This window comes from Halichoerus grypus, chromosome 6 (genome assembly GCF_964656455.1).
Source record: "Halichoerus grypus chromosome 6, mHalGry1.hap1.1, whole genome shotgun sequence".
In the NCBI taxonomy this organism is placed as follows: domain Eukaryota; kingdom Metazoa; phylum Chordata; class Mammalia; order Carnivora; family Phocidae; genus Halichoerus; species Halichoerus grypus.
In genome coordinates, this window is record NC_135717.1 from 70785463 (window position 1) to 70805124 (window position 19662).

The following is a 19662-nucleotide window of genomic DNA, read 5'->3' on the forward strand; positions in this document are numbered from 1 at the left end:
TATAATTCGCTGTTCCCATGTTAGGGGCATAAATAATTACAATTGTTATATCTTTTTGTTGCATAGACCCTTTAAGAATGATATAGTGTCCCTCTACATCTCTTACTATGGTCTTTAGTTTAAAATACAATTTGTCTGATATAAGGATTGCCACCCCAGCTTTCTTTTGATGTCCATTAGCATGATAAATGGTTTTTCCACTCCCTCACTTTAAATCTGGAAGCTTCTTTGGGTCTAAAATGAGTCTCTTGCAGACAGCATATCGATGGGACTTACTTTTTGGTCCAATCTGATACCCTGTGTTTTTTGATTGGGGCATTTAGCCCCTTTACATTCAGAGTAACTATTGAAAGATATGAATAGTACCATTGTATTACCTGTAAAGTGACTTTCTGTATATTGTCTCTGTTCCTTTCTGGTCTATCTTACTTTTGGGCTCTCCCTTTGCTTAGAGGGTCCCTTTTAATATTTCTTGTAGGCTCGTTTGATGGTCATAAATTCTTTTAGTTTCTGTTTGTCGGAGAAGCTTCTTGTCACTCCTTCTATTTTGAATGACATCCTAGCTGGATAAAGTATTCTTGGCTGCATATTCTTCTCATTTAGCACCCTGAATATATCACACCAGTTCTTTCTTGCTGGCCAGGTCTCTGTGGATAGGTCTGCTGCCAATCTAATGTCTCTATCATTATAGGTTACAGACCTCTTTTCCTGAGCTAGTTTCAGGATTTTCTCTTTGTCTCTGAGATTTGCAAGTTTCAGTATTATATGTCGGGGTGTTCACCTATTTTTATTGATTTTGAGGGGGGTTCTCTGTGCCTCCAGGACTTAGATGCCTGTTTCCTTCCCCAGATTAGGGAAGTTCTCTGCTATAATTTGCTCTTATATACCTTCTACCTCTATCTCTCCTTCCTTTTCTTCTGGGAATCCCAATTATTCTAATATTATTTCACTTTATGGTATCACTTATGTCTCGAATTCTCCCCTCATGATCCAGTAGTTGTTTATCTCTCTTTTTCTCAGCTTTTTTATTCTCTATCCTTTGTTCTATATCACTAATTCTCACTTCTGCCTCATTTATCCTAGCAGTTAGAGCCTCCATTTTTTATTGCGTCTCAGTAGCCTTTTTGATTTTGACTTGGTTAGATTTCAGTTCTTTTATTTCTCCAGAAAGGGATTCTCTAAGGTGTTCTATGCTTTTTGCAAGCCCAGCTAGTGTCTTTATAATCGTTATTCTGAACTCTAGTTCCAACATCTTACTTATGTCCATACTGATTAGGTCCCTGGTAGTCAGTACTGCCTCTTGTTTTCTTTTTTGAGGTGAGTTTTTCCATCTTGTCATTCGGTTCAGAGAAGAATAGATGAGTGAGAGAACAAAATGCTAAAATGGCAACAATGACCCCAGAGAAATATACACTAAAGAAGTCAGAAGAGACCTGAAACCGAAAACTATGTTAAAAAAAAAAAAAGGAAAAAGAAAAAAAGAATATAATCAAACAGATAAATGGAATACATAGAACTGGATTCTGTGTATATTTTAGTCTGTTTTTTAGAAAACTAGATCCCAAAATTGTAAAGAAAGAAAAACTTACATATGTACAAAAATGAAATTAAATGCAATGCAATGATAGAATGTAATTGTAAAAATGGAAATTAAAAGACCAGAAAAAACAAAAGAGAAAAAAAGCCCACAACAAAAAAAGGAAGGGATATAAACAGACAAGTGCACAGAACAGAGCAATACACTATCTTCTGAGTGTATTTTGGTCAGTTTGTTAGAAGAAACTACATCTCAAATTGTAAAAAAAGAAAAACTTATATATACAAAAATAAAATTAAATACATTGAAAGGATAAAATTTAACTATAAAGATGAAAGTTTAAAAAGACTTTAACAAAACAAACAAAAACCACACCAAAAAAAAAAAAAAAAAAAAGGAAGAATAAAAAAAGAGAGAGAACATTATCAGACAGGTCAATAGAACAGAGACATACACTACTTTTTGGGTGTATTTTGGCCTATTAGAAGAAACTGCATCCCAAAATTGTAAAGAAAGAAAAACTTTATACACACATACACACACACACACACACACACACAATACAATGAAGGGATAGAATGTAACTGTAAAAACGAAAATAAAGAAAGACTTGATAAAATAATCAATTGGTTGAAAAAAGAAAGAAAAAAATTTAAAAAATTAAAGTTGAAAGACTAAAGAATCATGGGGAAAAAGCCATGAATTCTATGTGCTGTATTCCCCTACCACTGGAGTTTTGCAGTTCTCATTGATCAGTAAACTTGGTATTGGCTGGATGTTCTTGCTGATCTTCAGAAGGAGGGGCCTGTTGCATTGATTCTCAAGTGTTTCTGCCCCAGGCAGAATTGTACTGCCCTTGTCAGGGGGCCAGGCTAAATAATCTGCTCCAGTTTGCTCTATGTGGTTTTTGTTCCCTGAAGGCTTTCTGTGCAGCTTTAGAGGACAAGAATGAAAATGGTGGCCTCCCAATCTCTGGCCCTGGAGCCGAGTGCTCAGGGCCCCACCCTTCAGTGCACCCTCTGAGAAAAGCAGTCGGTTACCCCTGTCTCCCTGGTCTCTGTCTGCACTCCATGCTCACCCGGCCTGTGAATGAGCATTTCTATCTCAGGCACATGACCCCATTTCACATAACCAAACCCTGCAGACTCCTGCGATGTGCTCCTGCACTGCTCCTCCCAGGGGAGGAAGGGTTTCTGGAAGATTCCGCCTTTTCCCTGCTTGGAAAACAATCACCTGACTGTGCTGTGGTTCACAGTTTATGGCAACCCAGAGCTGAGAGCCCACTCCTGGGCCCACTGTTTGCAACCACCTTCCCCACTCCAACGCCTGGGAGGTCTGAGCATTCAGGCACCCCTGGTCTTCCTGTGACCCTGAGGATCCTCGGACCACACTGTCCCAGCTAGGGTGACACCCCTGCTTAACCACCTGAGCAATGTCCCTCACCGGAGCAGACTTCTAAAAGTTCTGATTTTGCACTCCACTTCTATACCACTTAACGGTAGCCAGCTTATGGAGGCTACCTTCCCCACTGTTTATCTTCCCATATGTTGCCTCAGATTCACTTCTATCACTTCCTACCTTGCAGAAAGTGGTCACTTTTCTATTCTTAGATCTCTGGTTGAGTTCACAGGTGTTCAGAGTGATTTGATAGCTATCTAGCTGAATTCCTGGGACCAAATGAAATTAAGGTCTCCTCCTCTGCCATCTTGGACTCCTCCCATCTCAATAATTTTTAAGTGTGCAGTCCAATAGTGTTAAATTTATTCACATCATTGTGAACTGTATCTCCATAACTTTGCATCTTACACAACTAGTATTCTATACTCATTAAACAACAGCTGCTCATTTCCTTCTCCCTTCAGCCACTAGCAACCACCATCCTACTTTCTATTTACAGTTTACCCTTGAATAACATGAGGGTTTGGGGGAACTGAACCTGAACACAGTCAAAGGTCTATGTATAAGTTTTGACTTTTCAAAAACTTAATTACACACAGCCAGCTGTGGACCAGAAGCTGGACAAATAAACAGCCAATTAACTCATATTTTGTAGGTTACATGTATTATATACCATATTTTTATAATAAAGTAATCTATGGAAAAGAAAATGTTATTAAGAACGTCACAAAGAAGATAAAACACATTTTCAATATTGTGTATATATACATATATATGTATTTCAAATTTTTATTTAAATTCTAGTTAACACATAGTGTAAAATTGTTTTCAGTAATAGAATTTAGTACTATTCTAATTCATCACTTACATATAGCACCCAGTGCCCAATACAAGTGCCCTCCTTAATACCCAGCACCCATTTAGCCCATACCCCATCCACATCCCTCTATCAACCCTCAGTTTGTACTCTATAGTTAAGAGTCTCTTATGGTTTGTTTCCTTCTCTTTTTTTTTTTTTTTTAAAGATTTTATTTATTTATCTGAGAGAGAATGGGGGACAGAGAGCATGAGAGGGGGAGGACCAGAGGGAGAAGCAGACTCCCCACTGAGCAGGGAGCCCAATATGGGACTCGATCCCGGGACTCCAGGATCATGACCTGAGCCGAAGGCAGTTGCTTAACCAACTGAGCCACCCAGGCGCCCCTCTTTTTTTTTTCTTCTTTGCATAAGTTCATCTGGTTTTTTTTCCCTAAAATTCCATATATAAGTGAAATCATATGGTATTTGTCTTTTCTGCCTGACTTATTTCATTTAGTATAATACAGACTAGCTCTATCTATGTCATAGCAAATGGCAGGATTTCATTCATTTTGATGGTTGAGTAATATTCCATAGGTTATATGCACCACATGTTCTTTATCCATTCATCAGTTGATGGACATTTGGGCTCTTTCTATATTTTCACTATTGATAATGCTGCTATACATCAGGGTACATGTGATCCTTCAGATCTGTATTTTTATATCCTTTGGGTAAATACCTAGTAGTGCAATTGCTACATCACAGGGTAGTTGTAGTTTAACTTTTTGAGGAAACTCCATACTGTTTTCCAGAGTGGCTGCACCAGTTTGTATCCCCACCAACATTGTAAGAGGGTTTCCCTTACTCTGTATCCTTGCCAACACCTGTTGTTTCCTGACTTGTTAAATTTAGCCATTCTGACTGGTGTGTGGTGGTATCTCATTGTAGTTTTGATTTATATTTCCCTGCTGATGAATGATGTTGAGCATCTTTTCATGTGTCTGTTAGTCATCTGGATGTCTTCTTTGGAAAAATGTCTGTTCATGTCTTCTGCCCATTTCTTGATTGGATTATTTGTTCTTTGGGTGTTAAGTTTGATAAGTTCTTTATAGATTTTGGATACTAATCCTTTATCAGATATGTCATTTGCAAATATCTTCTCCCATTCCATAGACTAACTTTCAGTTTTGTTGTCCTTCACTGTGCAGATTTTTATCTTGATGAAGTCCCAATTGTTCATTTTTGTCTTTGTTTCCCTTGCCTCCAGAGATGTGTCTAGTAAGAAGTTGCTATGACCAAAGTCAGAGAAGTTGCTGCCTGTGTTCTTCTCCAGGATTTTGATGGTTTCCTGCCTCACATTTAGGTCCTTCATCCATTTTGAATTTATTTTTGTGTATGGTGTAAAAAAGTGGTCAAGTTTCATTCCTCTGCATGTGGCTGTCCAGTTTTCCCAACACCATTTGTTGAAGGGACTGTCTTTTTTCCATTGGATATTCTTTCCTGCTTTGTCAAAGATTAGTTGACAATAGAGTTGATGGTCCATTTCTGGATTTTCTATTCTGTTCCATTGATCTATGTCTCTTTTTTGCCAGTACCATACTGTCTTGATGACTACAGCTTTGTAATATATCTTGAAATCTGGAATTGTGATGCCTCCCACTTTGCTTTTCTTTTTTAACATTGCTTTGGCTATTTGGGGTCCTTTGTGGTTCCATAAAAATTTTAGGATTGTTTGTTCTTGCTCTGTGAAAAAATGCTGGTGGTATGTTGATAGGGATTGCATTGAATGTGTAGATTGCTTTGGGTAGTTTAGATAATTTAACTATTTCTGTTCTTCCAATCATGAGCACAGAATGCTTTTCTAATTCTTATGTCCTCTTCAACTTCTTTCATAACTGTTTTATAGTTTTCAGAGTGCAGATCTTTTACTTCTTTGGTTAAGTTTATTCCTACTTATGTTATGGGTTTTGGTGCAATTGTAAATGGGATCATTTCCTTGATTTCTCTTTATGCTGCTTCTTTGGTATTGGTATATAGAAATGCATCAGATATCCATATGTTGATTTTTATCTTTGGTTTAAAATCTAGTTTGTCTGGTGTAAGTATGGCTACTCTGGCTTTCTTTGATGTCCATTGGCATGATAAATATTTCTCCATCCCCTCACTTTCAATCTGCAGGTGTCTTTAAGTCTAAAATGAGTCTCTTGTGGCAGTATAAAGATGTTTTTTTTTAATCCATTTTAATACCTTATGTCTTTTGATTAGAGCATTAGTACATTAGCACTCTGAGTGATTATTGATAGACATGAATTTAGTGCCTTTTTTTTTTTTACAAAGTTGGTGTTCCTGGTGATATTCTCTGTCTTTATTGCTTTTGATCCACCCCCCCCCCCAGAGTTCCCTTTAATATTTCTTGCACATGGTTTAATGGTCACGAACTCCTTTAGTTTTTGTCTACGAAATTTGTTATCTATCCTTCTATTCTGAAAGACAGTTTACTGGATAACATATTCTTGGCTGCATATTTTTCCCACTCACCATGTTAAATATACAATGCCACTCTTTTCTGGCCTGCCATGTTTCTGTGGACAGATGTCCTGTGAAGCTTATATGTCTTCCTTTGTATTAAGGACTTTTTTCCATTGCTGCTTTCAAGATTCTTTCCTTGTCTGTGTATTTTGTTAATTTGACAATGATATGTTTTGGTAATTGTCAGCTTTTATTGAATTTAATGGGATTTTTCTGTATTCCTTGGATTTCAATGTCTGTTTCCTTCCCCAGGTTAGGGAAGTTTTTAGCTATAATTTACTCAAATAAATCTCCTGCCCCTTTTTCTCTCTCTTCATCTTCTAGGACTCCTATGATAAGAATGTCATTATGTTTTAAGGAGTCACTGGGTTCCCTAAGTCTACATTCATGATCCAATACCTTTCTTTCCCTCTTCTTTTCAGCTTCATTATTTTCCATAATTTTATCTTCTATATCACTGATTCATTCCTCTGATTCATCCATCCTCATTGTCATGGAATCTATTTGGTTTTGCATCTCAGTTATAGCATTTCAAATTTTGGCCTGACTTATTTTTAGTTCTTTTCCCTCTGCAGCAAGGGATTCTCTAGTGTCTTTTAAGCCTTTTTCAGTCCCAGCTAGTATCCTTAATTGTTGTTTCAAATTCTAGTTCAAACATGTTACTTATATCTGTATTGATTAAATCCCTTGCCATTACTTCTTCCTGTTCTTTCTTTTGGGTGAAAAAACCAAACAAACAAAAAACAGAAAGATAGATCCTAGGTGTGTTTTGGTCTGCTTGTTAAAAAAAGCTAGATCCAAGAAATCCATAAAGTACATAAACATATATATATATGTTTATATATATATATATATATATATAATTAAATTTAAAAAATAAAAAATTGCTCTTTCTGTATCTCAAGGGGGAAAAATAAACAAAGGAAGTTAGATACTATTTCCCCCAGAGCTGAAGGTTTGTAGCAGTGTATGATCAGTAGACGTGCTACGTGTGATGCATTTGTTTTGGTCTTCTGGGGGGGCCTGCTGTGCTGATTCTCAGGCAGACTTGCCCTAGTATAGATGCAGGATGTGGGAAGTGGGGCTTTGTGTAAGTAGCTCTGGCCTCCATTTGGTGATGCTGTATTGCTCACTGAAATTGGTCATTGCTGATTGACAGGGTGAAAATGGCATTCCCCACTCTCTTGCCCCAGAGCTCATGCCTGCCACTCTTCAGGAAGTTCTCACAGAAGAGCAATGACTTTTTTTGTGTCCCTGGTTTCCGCCAGATCTCCACCTTCACCCTGCCTGTGTCTGAGCTCTCCGCCTGCCAGGCAGCACAGCACTCCTGTGTTTTATCTCAGGTGCATGGCTGGATTCCAAAACTCCAAATTTTAGAGATCCGCATGGTGTGTATCTGCACTGATTCTCTGGGGGAGGGTCTCGCTGCACTGTGACCAGTGCCAGCTGGTCCCAGAAATTAGTTGAATGAAGCCCAACAGTTCAGAATTTATGGTAAAGCTCAGCAGAAAACCAGCACCAATGCTCACTGCCCTTAGGCAGTGTCCCCATAACTATGTTAGTGAACAGGGCAGCTCAATGGTGTCCACAGGTCTTTTGCCCCAGAGAGGCTGTGCCACTCTCTCCTTAAATGCACTCCAAGCAGGGGAACTGCTTCTCCCTGTGTGACCCAAGGGATTCTCAGAGCACACTGCCATTGCCAGGTATCTATCCTCCTTCCCCACCAGAGCACTGCTAAGTCCACCGGGCACGACCCTGGCAATGGTGGGCCTCCAAAACTTCAGACTCTGTACTCCACTATTTATAAAAATTTGTGGTATTCAGCCCCTCTCCTTTTCCCTGTCAGTGGTTTTGGGGAAGAGTTTTTCTTGTGCAGTTCCCTGCACAGACTGTCACTCTTTTTTTTCTCTCTCTCTTTTTCTCTTAATCCTCTCTTTGCTATCAGGGCTCCCTCCCCATTGCAGCACCCACAGCTCTTCTCTCCCCTAAGTCAACCTCCGTAGCTCCTACTTTCCATGATGTGGTGTTTTTTTTCACCTCTGGTCGTTCATTTTTGCTCTCTCAGTCCTCAGATTGATTTTTTGGTGTTCAAAATTATTTGATATTTATCTAGCTGTGTTTGAGGGATGAAGCAAGCCTAGGGTCTTCCTACTTCAACATCTTAACTCCTCTTCTCCTCAGTACTGTATATATATTAAACAATCTGTATGTACGTGGACCTATACAGTTCAAACCCGTGTTGTTCAAGGGTCAAATGTATATAAAATGTCTAGGGGCATCTGGGTGGCTCAGTCAGTTAAGTGTCTGCCTTTGGCTCAAGTCATGATCCTGGGGTGCTGGTGTCAAGCCCTGTATTAGGCTGCCCCCTCAGCAGGGAGTCCGCTTCTCCCTCTCCTTCTGACCCTCCCCCCAGCTTGTGCTCTCTCACTCTTTCTTTCGAATGAATAAATTAAAAAATCTTTTTAAAAATGTCTATTTATCTAATGTCCTCAAGGTTTATCAATGTAGCAGCATATAAAAAATTTCTTGTCTTGTTGAAGCTGAGTAATATTTTATTCTATTCTACGTCTTGTTTATCCACTCATCTGTCTATGAGCACTTAGATTGCTTCTGCTTTTGGCTATTGTGAATGATGTGATTATGAAAATGTGTGTAGAAACATCTTTTTTAGATTTTGCCTAAGTTGTTTTGGACATATATCCAGAAGTGTGTTTTCTAGGTCACAAGGTAATTGTATTTTAAATTTTTAAGGAATTTTTTCCATACTGTTTTCCTATTGACTGAACCATTTTACATTCCCACTATAGGTAGTGCATAAAAGTTCTAATTTCTCCACATCCTCACCAACACTTCTTATTTTCTGTTTTTTAATAGTAGATATTGTAATTGGTATGAGATGATATCTCATTGCACTTCTGATTTGCATTTCCCTAATGATTAGTGATAAGTAGCATCTTTTCATGTTTTCTAGTCATTTGTATATCTCCTTTGGAGACATGTTATTCAAATCCATTGCCGTTTTATAGAGTTATTTGTTTTCTGTTGTTGAGATGTAGGAGTTCTTAAGGGGTATATATAACAGATATATGATGTATAAATATTTTCCCCACTTCATAGGTTGCATTTTCACTCTGTGCAGTGTGTTTTTTGATATTCTTAAGTGTTTAAGTTTGATGTTGTGCCATTTACCTGTTTTTGCTTGTGTTGCTTGTGCTTTAGGCATCATATCTAAGAAGTCACTGTAAACTCTAATGTCATGAAGTTTTGCCATGTTTTCTTCTAGGAATTTTACAGTTTAAAGTTTAGGTCTTTGATTAAATTAAAAAAATTCTACCATCTCTATGAATCCATCAGTACTACTTTTAAGTGTACCACTAAATTCGTAATTTTGCATTGGATGTTTTTTTACCTACAGGCCTTACTTATATACAGACAGTAATACTGCTAGTATAATACACACATGCCTTGCTTGATTAAATACCAGGCAGGATACAGGTACTTCTGCTTTGCCCATGGTTACATCACAGCAACTTTAATCCATTTTGAATTAATTTTTGTATAGGATGTAAGGTAAGCATCCAACTTGATTGTTCTTCATGTAGATATTAGCTTATTCAACTATTTCTTGGGAAGACTGTTTTTTCCCCATTGAATAGTCTTGACATCCTTATTAAAAGCCATTGACAATACATGTGAGAATCTATTTCTGGGTGCTCTAATCTATTCCATTTTTCCAATTTTTTAATTAAAAAATTAAATTTCTTGTTTTACATTCCAGTTAGTTAACATATAGAGTATATTCGTTTCAGGTTGTACAATATAATGGTAGGGATTCAACACTTCCATACATCACCTGGTGGTCATCACAACAAATGCACTCCTTAATCCAGATTACCTATTTAACCCATCTCCCCACCCACCTACCTTCTGGTAACCATCAGTTTGTTCTCTATAGTTAAAAGTCTGTTTCTTGGTTTGTCTCGCTCTCTCTTTTTTTCCTTTGTTCATTTGTTTTGTTTCTTAAGTTCTACATATGGGCAACATAATATGGTATCTGTCTTTCTCTGACTGACTTATTTCACTTAGCATAATACTCTCTTGCTACATTCATATTATTACAAATGGCAAGATTTCATTCCTTTTTATGGCTAAATACTATTCCATTATATATAACATATATTCCATTATATTCCATTCCATAATATTCCATTATATATATGTAAAATACTATTCCATTATATTTATAAAATATATATTTTTAAATTTATATATATAAATTTATATATTTTATATATAATATAATATATATACTTTATATAATATATAATATATATTATATAAAACATATATATATCTCACTTCTTCTTTATTGATTCATCAATGGTTAGACATGGGCTATTTCCATAATTTGTTTATTGTATGTAATGCTGTTATAAATATCAGGGTGCAGGTATCATTTTGAATTAGTGTTTTTATATGCACTGGGTAAATGTCTAATAGTGCAATTGCTAGCTGGTAGTGTAGTTCTATTTTTAACTTTTTGAGGAACCTCCATACTGTTTTCTGGAGTGGCTGCACCAATTTGCATTCCCACCAACAGTGTAAGAGGGTTCCCCCTTCTCCACATCCTTGCTAACACCTATTGTTTCTTGTGTTGCTGATTTTAGCCATATGGACAGGTATAAGGTGATATCTCATTATAGTTTTGATTTGAATTTCCCTGATGATCAGTGATGTTGAGCATCTTCTCATGTGTCTGTGGCCATGTGGATGTCTTCTTTGGGTAAATGTCTATCATGACTTCTACCCATTATGATTGGATTATTCATTTTTGAGGGGTGTTGAGTTTTATAAGATCTTTATATATTGTGGATACTAACCCTTTATTGGGTATGTCATTTCCAAATATCTTCCCCATTCCAAAGGTTGCCTTTTAGTTTTGTTGCTTGTTTCTTTTGCTATGCAGAAGCTTTTTATCTTGATGCAGTCCCAATAGTTTATTTTTGCTTTTATTTTCCTTGCCACAGGAGACATGTCTAGAAAGAGGTTGCTACAGCCAGTGTCAAAGAAGTTACTGCCTGTGTTCATCTCTAGGATTTTGATGGTTTCCTATCTCACATTTAGATCTTTCATCAATTTTGAATTTATTTTTGTGTATGCTGTGAGAAAGTGGTCCAGTTTTATTCTTCTGCATGTGGCTGTCCAGTTTTCCCAACACCATTTGTTGAAAAGACTGTCTTTTCCCCATTGGATATTCTTTCCTGTGTTGTTGAAGATTAACAGACCATATAGTTGTAGGTTCATTTCTGGGTTTTTTATACTCTTCTATTGATCTGTGTGTCTATTTTTGTGACAGTATCAAATTGTTGTGATCACTACAGTTTTGTAATACAACTTGAAGTCTGTAATTGTGATGCCTCCAGCTGTGTTTTTTTTTTTTTTTTCAAGGTTGCTTTGGCTATTCAGGGTCTTTTGTGGTTCCATACAAATTTTGGGGTTGTTTGTTCTAGCTCTGTGAAAAATGCTATTGGTATTTTGATAAGGATTGCATTAAATATGTAGATTGCTTTGGGATAGTATAGACATTTTAACAATGTTTGTTCTTCCAATCCATTAGCATAGAATGTCTTTCCATTTCTTTGTGTCATCTCAAATTTCTTTCATCAGTGTTTTATAGTTTTCAGAGTACAGGTCTTTAACCTCTTTGGTTAAGTTTATTCCTATGTATCTTATGGTTTTTGGTGTAATTATAAATGGGATTTGTTCCTTGATTTGTTTTTCTGTGGCGTATAGAAATGCAGCAGATTTCTCTATGTTGATTTTGTATCCCGCAACTTTACTGAATTTGTGTATTAGTTCTAGCAGGTTTTTTTGGTGGAATCTTTCAGATTTTCTATATAAAATATGTCGTATGCAAATAGTGAAAGTTCAGCTCCATCTTTGCCAATTTGGATACCTTTTATTTATTCTTGTCTGATTGCTGTTTAGGTCTTCATGTACTTTGTTGAATAAAAGTGGTCGAGCAGACATCCCTGTCTTGTTCCTGACCATAGACGAAAAACTCTGTTTTCCCCCACTGAGGATGATACTAGCTGTGAGTTTTTCATATATGGCCTTTATTATGTTGAGCAGTGTTACCTCCAAACCTACTTTGTTGAGAACTTTTGTCATGAGTGGATGTTGTACTTTATCAAATGCTTTTTCTGCATCTATTGAAATGATCATATGATTTTATCCTTTGTCTTATTGATGTCATGTATCATGTTGATTGATTTGTCAATATTGAACCATCCTTGCAACTCAGGAATAAATCTCACTTGATCATGGTGAATGATTTGTTTAATGTACTGTTGGGTTCAGTTTGCTAGTATTTGTTGAGGATTTTTGCATCTAGGTTCATCAGAGACATTGCCCTGTAGTTCTCTTCTTTTGTGGTGTCTTTATGTTTTTGTATCATGGTAACACTGGCCTCATAGAAAGAATCTGAAAATTTTCCATCCATTTCTATTGTTTGGCATATTTTGAGAAGAACAGGTATTATCTCTTTTTTAAATATTTGGTAGAATTTGCCTGTGAAGCCATTGGCCCTGGACTTCTGTTTGTTGGGAATTTTTTGATTACTGATTAAATTTCTTTTCTGGTTATCAGTCTGCTCAAATTTTCTATTTTTTCTTGTTTCATTTTTGGTAATTTTTATGTTTCTAGGAATTTAACCAGTTCTTCTAGATTATCGATTTTGTTGGCATATAGTTTTTCATATTACTCTCTTATATTTGTTTGTATTTCTGTTGTATTATTTATCCCCTCTCATTTGTGATTTTACTTCTTTGGGTCCTTTCTCTTTTCTCTATGATAAGTTTGGCTAGAGGTTTATCAATTTTACTAAAATTTTAAAAAGAAACACCTCCAGTTTCAATGATCTGTTCTATTGTTTTTTTTTTAAGTTTCTATTTCATTTATTTCTGCTCTAATCTTTAATATTTCCTTCCTCCTGCTGGCTTTAGGCTTCACTTGTTCTTTTTCTAGCTCCTTTAGGTGTAATTTTAGGTTGTTTGACATTTTTCTAGCTTCTTGAGGTAGGCTTGTATTGCTATCCACTTCCCTCTTATAACCACCTTTGCTGCCTCACAAAAGTTTTGGACCATTGTATTTTCATCTCACTTGTTTCCATGTATTTTTTAAATTTCTTCTTTAATTTCCTGGTTGACTCATTCTGCTTAGTAGTATGTTATTTTACCCCCATGTACTTATGGTCTTTCCAGAGTTTTTGTTGTGGTTGACTTCTAGTTTGATGGTGTTTTGATCAGAAAAGGTTTATTATTTTGTGGTTGTCTCTGGATAATTTCTCCGATTCTTTCTTGTCTCTCTCTTTCATGTTTTGCTGATTTTCTTTAGTGATATATTTGGATTTCTTTCTCTTTATTCTTTGACAGTTTTTAGTGGTTTTCAATATATGGTTACCAGTAGGTTTATATATAACCTCTCCTACAAATATTAATTTGATGGTCATTTAAGTTTGAACCCCTTCTTTTCTCCTCTCCTCCTCACATTTTAGATATTTGTTATTATATTTTATACTTTTTTGTGAGTTCTTTGAATGATTTTTTATAGAAATATTCATTTTTACTGCTTTTGTGTTTCCTACCTTTATACTATCACTTTTGGTCTCTTCTTTCCACTCAACGAGTCTTCCTAAATATTCAGCATGTTGAATATGCTATGCCACTCTCTTCTGTCTTGCCAAGTTTCTGTTGAAGAGTCTCCTGCTAGCTTTATGGTTTCTTTTTTGTCTTATAAGTTATTGACTTCTTTTGTCTTGCTGCTTTTAAGATTTTTTCTTTATCACTATATTTTGCAAATTTAATTACTATGTACCTTGGCATTGGCCTGCTTTTGTTGATTTTCATGGGAGTTCTCTGTGCCTCCTGGATCTGGGTGTCCATTTCCTTCCTCAGATTAGGGAATTTTTCAGTTATTATTTCCTTAAGTACATTTTCTTCCCCCTTTTCCCTCCCTCTTCTTCTGGGACTCCTGAATGTTATTATGTTTGATCAAGTCATTGAGTTTTCTAAGTCTGTTCTCATGTTGCATAATTCTTTCTCTTTTGTTCAGCTTCATTGCTTACCGTTACTTTGTCTTCTAGGTCAATAATTCATTCCTCTATTTCTTACAGCCTGCTGTCTATTGCATCAAGCATGTTCCTAATCTCGTTTATTGCACTTTTCAATTCTGATTCTCTTTTTACTCTTTTATCTCTTCGGTATGGGTCTCACTAATGTCTTCCATTCTTTTTCAAGCCCAGTGAGGATCCTTGTGATCATTGCTTTAGATTTTATTTATTTTTTAAAGTAATCTCTACCTTCAACATGGGACTCAAACTCACAACCCTGAGATCAAGATTTACATGCTTTACTGACTGAGCCAACCAGGTACCCCCCTTTATGATCATTGCTTTTTAAAAAAATATATATTTTATTTATTTATTGGAGAGAGAGAATATGAGTGGGGGGAGGGATAGAGGGAGAGGGAGAAACAGACTGCCCTGCTGAGTGTGGAGCCCAATGTCAGACTCAATCCCAGGACCCTGAAAACATGACCTGAGCTGAAGTCAGATGCTTAACTGACTGAGCCACCCAGAGGCCCAATGATCATTGCTTTTTCTCCATTAGGTATGTTGCTTTTATCTGTTTCACTTGCATCTCTGGCTGTGACTTTATCTTGTTCTTTCACTTGGGATAAATTCTTCTATCTTCTCATTTTCTCTAAGTCTCTGCCTTCTTTTTTGTGTTAGAAAAGCAAGTTATGTCCCCTGCTTCTGAAAGTAATGGCCTTATGAAAAAGAGATCATGTAGTGCCTAGGGCCTGGCACTTCAGGGAGTGCCTAGAGTGTGTGTTGCATGCACTCTGCTGTCATGCTTATCCTTCAGGCTAGTCATCTGCAGAGGCCCTCCTTGCCTGCTGTGGGCAGTGTTTTGATCCCTGGCCTGAATGTGGTGAGTTCTAACTAGGAATGCTCTGGTCTACTTATGAAATGAGACCTGTCACCATCTCCACTGGAACTGAGGCCCTGTGAAACTCTAGTTGGGAGACCTGGTGTGAGCTGGGGTTCATTCTGGTCTTGTGGGGGAGGGGCTTACCATGCTGGAACTGAGTTAAGCATGACTGAGAGGGGCTTATTGTAGTTAGGTTAAGTAGCCTGCGTCTGCATTATGCTGCTTTCTGTGGGTGGCTTTGTGTTTATGCAGAGAGGTGAGGGAGGGAAATGGCACAGGTCAGCTCCTTTGTTTCCAGAGAAAGTTGCTTCTTGGGGACAAGCTCTGAGAAGAGCAAATAATCTCCCTACTGTGTGCTCTTAAGATCATTGTTTCCATGTTGTGTGCCTTCGGGTTTTTTGCCTGCCTTCTCTCCCAAGAGCAGTACTGTGTTCTCAGGGTTTATCCCAGCCAAGCCCACTGACCTTTAAAACTCCAGGTTTTGAGCCTCCCTGGTTGCAAGAACTCATGAAATCCAGCCCTTCTTGTTTTCCAAGTCAGTTGCTGTGGGGAAAGTTTCTCCTTGTTTGTCCCCCTGTGTATTTCTCTCTCTCACATACTTCTCTAAGAATATGGCACCCTCCCCTCAGCAGCAGCCCCCAGGAGTCATTTCTCCCTTAAACTACATCTCTGCACTTCCCACTTTCTTTGATGTAGCTCTTCTCAGCCTTTAGTTGTGGAGTTTGTTCTATCAGTTTTCAGGCCAATTTCTGTGGCATTTAAGATGATTTCATAGTTATCTAGTTGTATTTATGGGATGAGGTGAGCCTAGGGTTCTCCTACTCTGCTGCCATTTTCCTATCTCTATTCTATTGGTCTATGTGTCTTTGTGCCACTAGCAAAGTATTTAGATTATTTTTGCTTTGTAATATGTTTTAAAATTATTAAATGTTATATTTCCAATGTTGTTATTATTTTTAAAGATCATTTGACTATGTGGGATTTCTTGAGATTTTGTATGAATTTTTAAATTTCTATTTCTACAAAAAAATGCTTGTGGATTTTTATAGTGATTACACTGAATCTGTATTTTTCATTGGGCAGTACTGATGTTTTAATTATATTAATTTTTCCAATCCATGAACATAAGATGTTTGTTGGGAGGTTTTTGATTACAGATTTAATCTCTTTACTTGTTATTCTTTCACATTTTCTGTTTATTCATGATTCAGTGGTATGTTGTGTATTTCTAAGAGTTTATCCATGTCTTCTAGGTAATCCAGTTAGTTGGCATGGAATCATTTGTAATGTTCTTGTATGATCCTTTTTATTCTTGTGGCATTGGTTGTAATGTATCTTTCATTTTTGATATTATTTGAATCTTTTTCTTTTTCATCTTAGCTAATCTAGTGAAATGTTTCAATTTTGTTCAGCTTTTCCAATAATCAGCTCCTGGTTTCATTGATTTTCTTTATTGTTTTTCTATCTCTATCTCATTATTTCTGCTCTAATATTTATTTATATTTTTAAATTTTTCTTATTATTATGTTATGTTAATCACCATACATTACATCATTAGTTTTTGATGTAGTGTCCCATGATTCATTGTTTGCATATAACACCCAGTGCTCCATGCAGAACGTGCCCTCTTTAATACCCATCACCAGGCTAACTCATCCTCCCATCCCCCTCCCCTCTAGAACACTCAGTTTGTTTTTCGGAGTCCATCGTCTCTCATGGTTTGTCTCCTCCTCCGTTTCCCCCCCCTTCATTCTTCCCCTCCTGCTATCTTCTTCTTTTTTTTTTTTTAACATAAAATGTATTATTTGTTTCAGAGGTACAGATCTGTGATTCAACAGTCTTGCACAATTCACAACGCTCACCATAGCACATACCCTCCCGAATGTCTATCACCCAGACAACCCATCCCTCCCACCCCACCCCCACCCCAGCAACCCTCAGTTTGTTTCCTGAGATTAAGAATTCCTCATATCAGTAAGGTCATATGATACATGTCTTTCTCTGATTGACTTATTTCGCTCAGCATAATACACTCCAGTTCCACGGATGTCGCTGCAAAGGGCAAGATTTCATTCCTTTTGATGGCTGCATAATATTCCATTGTATATATATACCACACCTTCTTTATCCATTCATCTGTCGATGGACATCTTGGCTCTTTCCACAGTTTGGCTATTGTGGACATGGCTGCTATAAACATTGGGGTGCACGTACCCCTTCGGATCCCTACATTTGTATCTTTGGGGTAAATACCCAGTAGTGCAATTGCTGGGTCGTATGACAGCTCTATTTTCAACTTTTTGAGGAACCTCGATACTGTTTGCCAGAGTGGCTGCACCACCTTGCATTCCCACCAACAGTGTAGGAGGGTTCCCCTTTCTCCACACCCCTGCCAACATCTGTCGTTTCTTGACTTGTTAATTTTAGCCATTCTGACTGGTGTGAGGTGATATCTCACTGAGGTTTTGATTTGGATTTCCCTGATGCTGAGCGATGTTGAGCACTTTTTCATGTGTCTGTTGGCCATTTGGATGTCTTCTTTGGAAAAATGTCTGTTCATGTCTTCTGCTCATTTCTGGATTGGATCATTTGTTCTTTGGGTGTTGAGTTTCCTAAGTTCTTTATAGATTTTGGATACTAGCCCTTTATCTGATATGTCATTTTCAAATATCTTCTCCCATTCTGTCAGTTGTCTTTTGGTTTTGTTGACTGTTTCTTTTGCTGTGCAAAAGTTTTTTATCTTGATGAGGTCCCAATAGTTCATTTTTGCCCTTGCTTCCCTTGTCTTCAGTGATGTTTCTAGGAAGAAGTTGCTGCAGCTGAGGTTGAGGAGGTTGCTGCCTATGTTCTCCTTTAGGATTTTGATGGACTCCTGTCTCACATTTAGGTCTTTCAACCATTTGGAGTCTATTTTTGTGTGTGGTGTAAGGAAATGGTCCAGTTTCATTCTTCTGCATGTGGCTGTCCAATTTTCCCAACACCATTTGTTGAAGAGACTGTCTTTTTTCCATTGGACATTCTTTCTTGCTTTGTCAAAGATTAGTTAACCATAGAGTCGAGGGTCCATTTCTGGGCTCTCTATTCTGTTCCATTAATCTATGTGTCTGTTTTTGTGCCAGTACCATACTGTCTTGATGATGAGAGCTTTGTAATAGAGCTTGAAGTCCAGAATTGTGATGCCACCAGCTTTGCTTTTCTTTTTCAACATTCCTCTGGCTATGCGGGGTCTTTTCTGGTTCCATACAAATTTTAGGATTATTTGTTCCATTTCTTTGAAAAAAGTGGATGGCATTTTGATAGGGATTGCATTGAATGTGTAGATTGCTCTAGGTAACATTGACATCTTCACAATATTTGTTTTTCCAATCCATGAGCATGGAAAGTTTTTCCCTTTCTTTGTGTCTTCCTTAATTTCTTTCATGAGTATTTTATAGTTTTCTGAGTACAGATCCTTTGCCTCTTTGGTTAGATTTATTCCTAGGTATCTTATGGTTTTGGGTGCAATTGTAAATGGGATCGACTCCTTAATCTCTCTTTCTTCTGTCTTGCTGTTGGTGTATAGGAATGCCACTGATTTCTGTGCATTGATTTTATATCCTGCCACTTTACTGAATTCCTGTATGAGTTCTAGCAGTTTTGGGGTGGAGTCTTTTGGGTTTTCCACATAAAGTATCATATCATCTGCAAAGAGTGAGAGTTTGACGTCTTTGCCGATTCGGGTGCCTTTTATATCTTTTTGTTGTCTGATTGCTGTGGCTACGACTTCTAGTACTATGTTGAATTGAGGCAGTGGTGATAGTGGACATCCCTGCCGTGTTCCTGACCTAAGGGGGAAAGCTCTCAGTTTTTCCCCATTGAGAATGATATTCGCTGTGGGTTTTTCATAGATGGCTTTTATGATATTGAGGTATGGACCCTCTATCCCTATACTCTGAAGAGTTTTGATCAAGAAAGGATGCTGTACTTTGTCAAATGCTTTTTCTGCATCTATTCAGAGGATCATATGGTTCTTGTTCTTTCTTTTATTAATGTATTGTGTCACATTGATTGATTTATGGATGTTGAACCAACCTTGCAGCCCAGGGATAAATCCCACTTGGTCATGGTGAATAATTCTTTTAATGTACTGTTGGATCCTATTGGCTAGTATTTTGGTGAGAATTTTTGCATCCATGTTCATCAAGGATATTGGTCCGTAATTCTCCTTTTTGATGGGGTCTTTGTCTGGTTTTGGGATCAAGGTAATGGTGGCCTCATAAAACGAGTTTGGAAGTTTTCCTTCCATTTCTATTTTTTGGAAGAGTTTCAGAAGAATAGGTGTTAATTCTTCTTTAAACGTTTGGTAGAATTCCCCTGGGAAGCCATCTGGCCCTGGGCTTTTGTTTTTTGGGAGATTTTTGATGA